This window comes from Phascolarctos cinereus, unplaced genomic scaffold, assembly GCF_003287225.1.
Source record: "Phascolarctos cinereus isolate Bilbo 61053 unplaced genomic scaffold, phaCin_HiC Scaffold_726;HRSCAF=1367, whole genome shotgun sequence".
In the NCBI taxonomy this organism is placed as follows: domain Eukaryota; kingdom Metazoa; phylum Chordata; class Mammalia; order Diprotodontia; family Phascolarctidae; genus Phascolarctos; species Phascolarctos cinereus.
The window spans coordinates 48,431,408-48,442,384 of record NW_027556098.1 but is presented as its reverse complement, the minus strand read 5'-3'; positions in this window follow the sequence as shown (position 1 = coordinate 48,442,384).

Genomic DNA, 10,977 nt, shown 5'->3' with positions numbered 1-10,977 from the left:
ATCCTTGTTGCTCAGTCACTTCTTTTCCAGTCATGTCAGACTCTCTGTGACCACATTTGGGGTCTTCTTGCAAAGAAACTAGAGTAGTTTGCCATTTCCTTCTTCAGCCCATTTTACAGATGAGGAACAAACAGGGTTATGTAACTTTGCCCAGGGTCACACAGATAGTAGTGTCTGGAACAGATCTGAATTCATGAAGATGAGTCTTCCTAACTCCAGACCTGGCACTCTATCCATTGCACCACCTAGCTGCCCCATCATATCTAACTTTTCTAAAATTCTATTCATCTTAACTTCTTCCTTATTTATTTTGTCATTATACTTATCTGGTTCTGAGAGAGGAATGTTGGTATCCCCCACTAACATAAGTTTACTGTATATTTTTCCCTGTAATTCATTTAGCTTCTCCTTTAAATATTTGGATGCTATACTACTTGATGCATATATGTTTAATATTAACATAGTATCTATGATACCTTTTAGCAAGACGTAGTTTCTTTCCTTATATCTTAGATGTTTCTACTTTCTCTCAGATTATTGCTACCCCTCCTTTTTTTTAACTTTAGCTGAAGCAAAACAGAATCTGCTCCAGCCCCTTACCTTTACTGTGTGTCTCTGTTTCAAATGTGTTTCTTATGAACAACATATCATAGGATTCTGACTTTTAATCCACTTTGCTATCTGCTTCTGGGTTATTGGTGAGTTCATTCTATTCACTTTCAGAGTTATGATTACTGTGTATCTTCCTCCATTATATTTCCCCTGTGTTGATCCTCCCTCCCCCTTCTCTTTCTCTCTCTCCTTTAATTTTCTTCTGACCACTACCTCCCCCAATCTGTCCTCCCTTTGGTCAGTCCCTCACTTCTCTTATTCCTGTCCCCTTCCACTTCGCTGTAGGGTAAGATAGATTTCTATACCCAAAAGAGTGTGCATGTTATTTTCCTCTTTGAAAAAACTCTGATGAGAATAAGTTTCAAGTGTTGCCCCCCATCTTTACCTCCACTGTGATAGTTCTTTCATGCCTCTTTTATGTGAGATAATAGACCCCATTCTGCTTCTCCCTTCTTTTCCTTCTCACAGTTCATCTTTCTTTTTCACTTCTTAAGTTTATTCTTCCCATCCTAGCCAACTCACACCCATGCCTCCTATATGTATACTCCTTCTAACTGCTCTAATAGTGGCAAAATTCTTAAGAGTTGCAATTATCATCTTCCCATGTAAGAATATAAGCAGTTTAACCTTATTTAATCTCTTTTCCTCCTCTTTCCTGTTTAACTTTTTATGCTTCTCTTGAGTCTTGTATTCGAAAATAAAAATTTCTGTTCAGCTCTTGTCTTTTCATCAGAAATGCTTGTAAGACCTCTATTTCATTAAATATCCATTTTTCCCCTGAAGGACTATGCTGAGTTTTGCTTGGTAGATGATTCTTGGTTGTAATCCTAGATTTGCTGTCTTCTGGAATATCATACTCCAAACCCTTTGGTCCTTTCTTTTGGAAGCTGCTAAATCTTGCTTAATCCTGACTGTGGCTCTCTGATATTTGAATTTTTTTTTCTGGCTGCTTGCAATATTTTCTCCTTGACCCGGGAGCTCTGGAATTTGGCAATACTATTCCTGGGAGTTTTCATTTTAGGATCTCTTTCAGGAGGTAATTGGTGGATTCTTTCATTTCCATTATACATTCTGGATCTAGAATTTCAGAGCAGTTTTCTTCGATAATTTCTTATAATATGATGTCCAGGATCTCTTTTTTTAATCATACCTTTCAGGTAATCTAATAATTCTTACATTATCTCTTCTGGATCTATTTTCCAGGTCAGTTGTTTTTTCCAATGAAATAGTTCACATTTTCTCAATGTGTTCATCCTTTTGATTTTGTTTTGTTGTTTCTTGATGCCTCATAGTGTCATTACCTTTCATTTTGGGGGCTGAGGCCTGTGGTGACTTGACACTGGGCTGTACCAGTGGCTGCAGGGCCTTGCCCCTGGGCTGCATTGGAGGCTGCAGGGCTTCACCCACTGGGCTATGCCTGCTGCTGGCTGGCCCTGGGGGTCAGAGCCTACCTGCTGGCTTGCTGGGCCCAGCCTGTTACTGGTTTGCCCAGACACCGCCTGCACTGGACTGTGCTCCTATTTTACCTCAGTGAGACAGAGCTTTCCTGTCAAACTTCTAAGTTGCCTTTGACTAGAAAACTGTCTCACCACATCCCTTTGTTGGTTCTGCCACTCCAGAATTTGTTTTGAGGTGTTCTTTCATGGCTGTATAGAGGTAAATTTGGAAGAGTTTAGGTTACCCTACTCAGTTATCTCCAATGACTCCCTCTAATCTACAGGATCAAAGATAAAGCCTTTTTTTTTCTTGTGAAGATCTTTATACCTTTCTAGTCTCCTTTACACTTTACTCCCTTTCCCATCCTCTATAATTTAGCCACTCTGAACTATCATCCAAAAAAAGAATGGGTGACCTCACTACAGGTCGTCAAGCAAAAGTTGGATAACCAGTTTTCAGATATGTTGTAAAAACATACCTTTTTCTGGCATGTTGTAAAAACATACCTTTTTCTAGTACAGAGTGGAATAAATGTCTTCTGAGATCCCTTCTGAATTTAAGATTCTGTGACTTTGGTAGAGGCAAATTCAATACACCATCTTCAGTCTTCATACCTTTGTACTAGACTTCCCAATGCCTGGAATGATTTTCTGCCTCATCTGTGTCTTTTCAATTTTCCTTGCTTCCTTCAAGTCTCAGCTTGAATACTACCTTCTATAGGAAGCTTTCCCCAGTCCTCCCTGCCCCCCAGCTACTAGGGCATTCCCTTCTTATACTACCTTACCTCTGCTTTTACATATCTTATATGTACCTTGTTATTTATATGTTATCTCCCCTTTTGAAATATGAGTTCCTGGAGGGAAGAGACTTATTTTTCTTTCTTTTCACAGTGTGAGCACATTTGTTGTTCATTCATTCAGCCATGTTCAACTCTTCATGACCCTGTGGACCATAGCATTCCAATATCATCCATGGGCTTTTCCTGGCAAAAATACTATAGAGGCTCACCATTTCTTTCTCCAGTGGAGTAAAGCAAAGTGTTAAGTGACTTGCCCAGGCCCAGCACTCTATCTACTAAGCCATCTAGCTGCCTTGTGGGCACATAAGAAACAATAAACGCTTTTTGATTGATTGTTCTTATGTTCAAGTTGACTCAGGACTGTCCCAGCTTTTCCAATCCCTTCTATGAAAAAGCATTGATCACTCTCCCATTGACCTAATGGACCCAGCTTTGGATTCCTCCCTGATAGAAACTACCATTCAATTCAAGGGAAAATATCCTACCCTTGATAGCTAGGCATAAGTAAATACATCTTTGACTGAAGGAAACATACAACTCACACAAGAAATATCACTCATACAAGAATAGCCTGTTTCTGCTGGCATGTGAAAACAGAATCTATTTTAAAATTTAGTCCTCGAAAGCCCTGCTGTCACCCCCTTTACTGTCATCATTTTATTAAAGATCTCCTCCACTTCAGATGAAGATCACGGCCAAATGTAATTGTTCCTTACATGATTTTTTTCTGGTAAGCTGGAATGGTCAAACGGTGCTGGCAATTCACATAGCAAATCCAGGTTTTATGGCACAAAGGTCATTCATTCCTTACTGGACTATCCTACTATCCCTCAGCCCTCTCTTACATTATCCTTCAAAATTTTCCTGACACCTTGATTCCCTTACATAGAGTCTGCTCCAAGTTTCAGCAAACCCTCTTCTATATCACTATTTGCAAAGTGACAGTATTTCACTGGTAACACTATCAGAGGATCATAAGATTGTTCCAAAATACTAATACTGAACCACTCACCAAAGTGCAACACAATGACTGACCAAAGCTGTTTGTCTTTACAGCATTGTGGTTATTTTAAAAACTGTTCTACCAGTTCTGCTCACTTCACTCTATCAGTTCACAGAAGTCTGAAAATATCTCTTTGCTCTTTTCTTACAACCATATTCCATTACATTCATATATCATAATTTCTTCAGTCATTCCTCAACTAATGAACACTCTTCTTATTTTCAAGTTCTTTGCCACCACAAAAGAGCTGCTATAAATATTTTAGTATATGTAAGTCATTTTCTTCTTTCATTGATCTTTTTGGAGCATAGGCCTAGTAGTAGTATTGTTAAGTCAAAGGATATGAATAGTTTAATAACCTTTTGACCAAAGCAGGAATTTGTTTTGCTTGACTATGCATATTGAATAGGCATTTGCTACAAATATTTTCTTTTTTACCCCTCCAAGTAGTAAGGAAGAGGCAAAAGGGAGCCAAATAAATGCTTGCTGATTTTTTCAAAAAACAAAATTTAACTTAAAAATAATTTGCTAAACAATTTTGTCAATTCTAATGCATCCTGAACTACAATTATGAACAAGCAACTAATAAACAACCATATAAAGGCAATCATAAAAGAGATAGCATTGTTATTGGCATCCTAAAGTAATAAGGATTAATATTCATAAGTCCTTTCATAGTGGGTCAGCTAATAAAAATTCTGAAAACAAGTCAATTCAAAACATAAGCAGCGGAAATTCCAATACAAATGAAAAAGCAAAACCCAAAACAAAGCATTTATAATGAAAGAAAATTTTTAAAATTATGCTTCTCAAAATTACCAAATTTGATTAATTCAGCTTTAAACTTAAGTTACAGATATATATAATATATATATATATGAATAAGTAAATAAATATTAAAAATGTTTAAAGTCATAAAAAAAATCAAGAGCCAAATTAAAATCTTTTTAATATTGGTATAACAAAATCTTAAGCAATACTGCAAAAAAAAAAATCCTGCTCAAATGACACAAAATAAATAAAAATTGATATCAAAGTCACAATGCAGAGAAATTTTTTAAAAAATAACTTTAAAGATGGTCCTAGATCAGGGCTCCCACTATATAACACTAGATGTCACTGCACAGCAAATTTTAGGGAGGTCAAAGTGAAACTGAAATCAATTTTGTCTTGTTCTTCCCCCACCCCCCTACCCCTCCAACAAACTTGCCAGTATCTCAGGGAATGACAGGTCCCAAACTCCCTTTTAAACCTCTGTTTTTGAGAGCAAACTAGTGAGAATGCCAGATAAATGTCTCAAAATATATGCCTCCAGTTGGAGAGAGATTTCCCGCCTAAAACCAGAATGAAAAACTTCACAGTCTATAATCTTGTGTATGGCTAAAACTGCCAAGGCTATCCCACCACACACTCAGGACACAAACAAAAGCAAAAAGGGAAATACATATGTTCAGTTCTTCCAAAGGTGTTTACAAGAAGTAGGTCAATAAAAAATACAACTTTGAGCAGAGTAAATGAACAAGCTCAGAAATAGGAGCTAACTGAGCCCAACTAAATTAGGGCAAGAAGAGGGGAATATGCCATTACTTCATTAAAACAGGCCTACAAAAACAAAGCAAAACTCCAGTTACAGAGGCAGGAGCAAATCATCATGATAAAAAGAAGTCTTATACCTTGCTGCTTCAACCCCATTGCTGCTACTTCAACTCCATTCACACCATTTGGGATGGTAGCCACCTTCCTCCTTCCTTCTTTCTCTCTGAATTTATTTTTTTTCCCCTTGCACTAAGCACCTGCCCCATCCCAAAATCACAAAATATTTCCTTACTTCAGTAGAGGAATAAAAACTCAAATTCCCAGAAGTCCATGCAGGTCCAAGCCACTCCTCCCACCTAAAGAGGAAATAGAATCTATTCCCCTTCTGCTCGGCTGTCACCATAGCATTTTGTTTTACCCAATTAAATCTCCTAAGGATGCTCTCAATGTGTATGTGTATTATTTTAATAAAAACATATTTGTGAATGGAAAAGTAGACATATGGTTCAATGATTATTCATGTTTTCTCAGTATTGTTTGGAACAATAAGGTCCAACATTTTCTTCAAGTCTTTGATATCCTCCCACACCTTCAGATATTCTTCAGTCCTTCGATGTCCTCAAAACTGTAGTCCTTCTAAGAAAGACTTCCTCCAAGCATCTTCTTACACCCTCTCAGATGCTCCTACCATCACTGTCTTTCCTAGTTCCATCTCCACTTCTCCAAGCAATATATAGTGGGCTGTGATGCTATAATCCAAATATAATGCCTGTACTGTCACTGAGCGGAAAAGAGTTTGTCATAAAACATTTTTATAGGTCTTTTCCATTTTCCATCTTCTTGTACTCCTTCCAGTTTGATCCTCAAATGCCCTGGAGAGAGATCTTTCATCAAACTTCCTATAAACTTACCTTTCCCTATACAGTATTTCTTCTTGCTACTTCATGCTACTTCATACACTGCTCATAATCCTCCACTATAATTTTCTGGAAAAAAAAACTCAACATATCAGTGAATGACTTCCACTTCTCCCCTGAAAAGATCATATTCTTGTTGACCAAAGAATGTCTTGAGATCTCATAGTCTCCTTACCAGCTAAACTTCCTCAGGAAATAGTAACAGTATTTTTACATTCCTAATGGAGTTCAGTACCTGGTTCATTGTTGTCCTCTCCTCTGTAACTCCTGACTTTATGCAACGGGGACTCCAATATTCATCTTGAAGCTCCCTCAAATATCCTAATCTCCCACTCCCTCAATTTCCTCAAATCTCATGACTTACTCTTTACTCCATCTCAGGTACCACAAAGATGGTCACATCTTAGATCTCACCATTACCCATAAGTGTTCCACTTCGTTGATCAAAAGTTCTGACATTCTATTTGGCCATAACCTTATATCTTTCCATCTCTCCCTACGTATCACTCCTCCTAAATCTATTCTTTACTTTTACGGCAGATTCCAATCTCTACATCCCTCAGTGCTTTCTTAGGTCAATACCTTTGCTTTGATTTCATTTACCTCCCTTCCTTGGCTTTGCCCTATTGTTAACAGATTCAACTCTACATTCTTCTATACTTTCAAATCCTTTTTTCTCTCTTGTTCTACCTTGGCTCACCTTGTGCCAAATTTTAACTCTGGATTATTCCCACCATCTGCCTTTTCCAATCCGACTCACTGAATGGGGTTTAAGGAAGTCACATACTAAGTACATGACAAATTTATGCTATTTAACCTCAAATGGGCTTTCGTCACATCAAAACAAACCTTTTATTTCTTCCTAACTTCCCACAGAAGTAATACCAAAACTCCTCTTCTTTCAAGCTCCTCCCACTTTCCTCTTGGGACCCTGCCCCTTACTTTACAGAGATAATTTAAATTATTCACCATGAGTTGTGTCTTCTCCTCTATTTCTTCTCAAAACCCTTTAATATCACCCACAATTCTGTTCTCCTTTCCACCAATCTCAAATAATGAAGTAGCCCTTGCCAAGGCCAATCATTCTAGATGGTGCCCTTGATCCCATCCAGCAAAATGTCTCCTCAATGATCACTTCTCTTTGTCTGTCTCTTTCTCTCTCATTTTTAATTTCTACCAACCTAAATGTCCCTTCCCTACTGTCTTCAAGCATGCTCAACTCTTCCCACTTTTAAAAAAGAAAACCTTCACTAGATGCTACCATGTTCTCAAGCAACTACCATTTATCTCTCCTTTTCTCAACCAAACTCCTAGGTAGAGCTATCTTAATTTCTTGTTACTACCTCTTATCCTATCATTTACTCTTCAACCCTTTGTAATATGGCTCAAATGAAACTGTTCTTTCAAAAATTGTGATTTGTCATAGCCTTTTCTTAGTTCTTTCTTTCTTATCATCCATCTTGTTGGTCACATGACTTGGATGTATCAGTGATGCTTTATCCTAAGATTAAGAAATTTAGGAGAGGGAAGGGATTTGGGGAAAAGATAATAAATTCTGTTTAAAAATTTTTTGAGTTTTAAATATCTCTAGGATATACAGTTTGAAATATCCAATTGGTAGTCAGTAATATGGAACTTGATCTCAGGAAAGAGACTAGAAATGGACATCTGGATCTGATTTGTGAATCATGTGTAGAGATGATAATTAAACTCATCAAAGCTGATGAAATTTTTAAGTTTGTAGAGAGAGAAAACTAGAAGGCCATGACAATCTTTTGGAGAACGCTTAAAGCTGGTGTATGTGTGTGAGATTAATAATGAGCTAGCAAATGAAACTGTGAAGGAATGGTTAGATAGAAGGAAAACCAAGAGAGAAGAGTATCATGAGAACCAAGAGAAGAGAAAATACTCAGGAGGTGAGTCAACAGTGTCAGGTAAAACAGAGAAGTCAAGAAAGAAGAGAACTAAGAAAAGGCTACGAAAAATCACAATTTTTGAAAGATATTGCTCTCCCAGATCTACACATATCTGTTCCAGTCCCTCTCCTGAGCTCCAGTTCCACATCATCCACCACCTACTTCAAACTAAACGTTCTGCAAGCATCTGAAACTTAACTTGCTTAAAACAGAATTCATTATCTTCCCACCCAAATCTATTCTTCTTCCTTACTTTAATATCATTGTCAAGACCATCATAATTCTTTTAGTCACCCAGGTTTGCAATCTACCACATTCAAGAGGGATACAAAGAAAAAAACAAAATAGTCGCTTTCCTCAAGGTGCTTAAATCTATTAGGGAGATCACCTAATAAACTTCAATGACTCCCCTATTGCCTCCAGGGTCAAATATAAAATGCTGTATTTGACATTCAAAACCCTTTGTAACCTAGTCCCTTCCTACCTTTCCAGTCTCTTTGCACCTTACTCCCTGGCATGTACCTTTGATTCCATGACGCTGGCCTCTTGGCTATTTAATGAACAAGGTACTCCAACTCTCAGCTTAGGGCATTTTCTCTGGATGTCCCCCATGCCTGGAATGATCTTTATCTTCCACTCTACCTGCAGACCTCTGTGGGCTCCTGTTAAATCCAAATAAAATCCTGTCTTTTACTGGAAGCCTTCCCCAATCCCTCAATTCTTCTGCCTTTCTTCTGTTAATTATTTCCTGTATATAGCTTGCTTTGTATATATTTGCATGTATGTTGTCTCCCCAATTAAACTGTAAGCTCCTTGAGGGCACAGACTGTGTTTTCTCTTTTTTTTTTTTTAATCTTCAGTGCTTAGCAAGTGCTTGGCATGTTGTTCTTCAGTCATATCCAATTCTTTGTGAGCCTGTGGACCATCAAATGCCAATGTTGCCTGTGGGGTGTTTTTGGCAAAGGTACTGGAAGTGGTTTCAGTGGACTAAGGCAAAGAGAGGTAAAGTGACTTGACTAGAGTCACACAGCTAATGTCTGAAGCTGGATTTTAACTCAGGCCTGGCACATAGTATGCACTTAATAATTGTTGATTATGATATAATATATTCATTAATAAGTACAAAGCATGTGCAAAGCTATAGAAAGTAATTTCAAGAAGAATATTTACTAGTTGAGAGTATTAGGAAAGGTTGGCTGTAGAAGTGCATACCTGACTGAACTGTGAAGGAAGCTAAGACGATTCTAAGAGGAGGATCAATTAGGGGCTACATTCCAGACAAAGGCAAAGATCTGGAGGACAGAGGAGAAAGAGTTATAGATTCCTTTGATTGGAATAGAGAGTATGTGAAGGGGAGCAATACAAAATAAGATTTCAAAAGTTAATAGGAACTATACTGTGGAGGGTTTTAAGTGTCAAGCTGAGGATTTTGCCTATTATTCTGAGACAATAGGGAGCAATGAAAGATTTTTGAGTAAGGGAAAGTTTCAGTCAAACTTGTTTTGAAATACTATTTTGGCAGCAGTGTGGTAGCTGTATTAGCTAGAAGATAACCTGAAGGCCATCAGGCTACTGCAATAGTCCATGTCAGAGGCAACAAGGGCCTGAACTAGGATAAAAACTGTGTGGGTGGAGAGACAAGGACATATGTAACAGAAGAAAAATACTTAACAATGGATTGGATATAGGGAGTGAGAGAGAGGGAAGAGACAGCAATTAATCTAAAGATATAAACATGAGTGACTAAAAAGATGATGGCATTCTAAACAGAAATAGAGAAGGCTGGAGAGGGGATGAATTTAGAACTTTTTTAAAAAGTGGATTTCATTTTGGACATGTTAAATTTGAGATGCCTATGAAGTATTAATGGAGAAATGTCCATCTGGCAATTGTAAATGCCAGAGTGACATTAAGGAAAGAGATCTGTCGTTCAGGCATTCAGTCATATCTGATTCTTTGATACTGTCCGTGGAGTTTTCTTGGCAAAGATACTGGAGTGGTTTGGCATTTCTTCCTTCAGTGGATTAAGGCAAACAGAGATTGACAATCGATTGGCTTTGCCCAAAGTCGCCCAGCTAGTAAGTGTCTAAGGCCGGATTTAAACTCAGATTTTCCTGACCTGAGGCCCAGTACTCTATCCACTGAGTCATCTAGCTTCTAGGAGATTATTGTCGTTGTTCAGTCATTTTTCATGACTCCATGACTCTTCATGACCCCATCTGGGTATACTGTACTGGTTCACCATTTCCTTCCCCAGCTTATTTTACAGATGAGGAAATCAAGGCAAAGAGCTAAGTGACTTACCCAGGGCCACACAGTTAGTAAGTATCTGAGTCCAGATTTGAACTCAAGAAAATTAGTCTTCCTCACTCCAGGCCTGGCACTCTATCCACTGTGCTACCTATCTTCCCAGGAGAGAGATTAAGATAGCATAGACTTGAGTCATATGCAGGGTGAGGATAATAGAACCTCCAGGAATTAGCAAAATCACCAAGGGAGAGTATAGGCTGGCATACCCTGTAAGCAAGATTTACTTTTTGCATAAACACTTCCACTGAAGAAACCTTACCACCTTCAACTTTTGGATAGTTTTAATATTAGAAAGTATTTTATTGTGACTAAGATGGATCTGTAATCTCAAATTGGATGTTCCCTAGAATAATACAAATCACAACCCATCCATTCCTGTCCATCCTGTGTACTGCTTGTCCACATCCTTCTGTGGGGACTTCCTCATTTTATGTTACTGTATTGGAA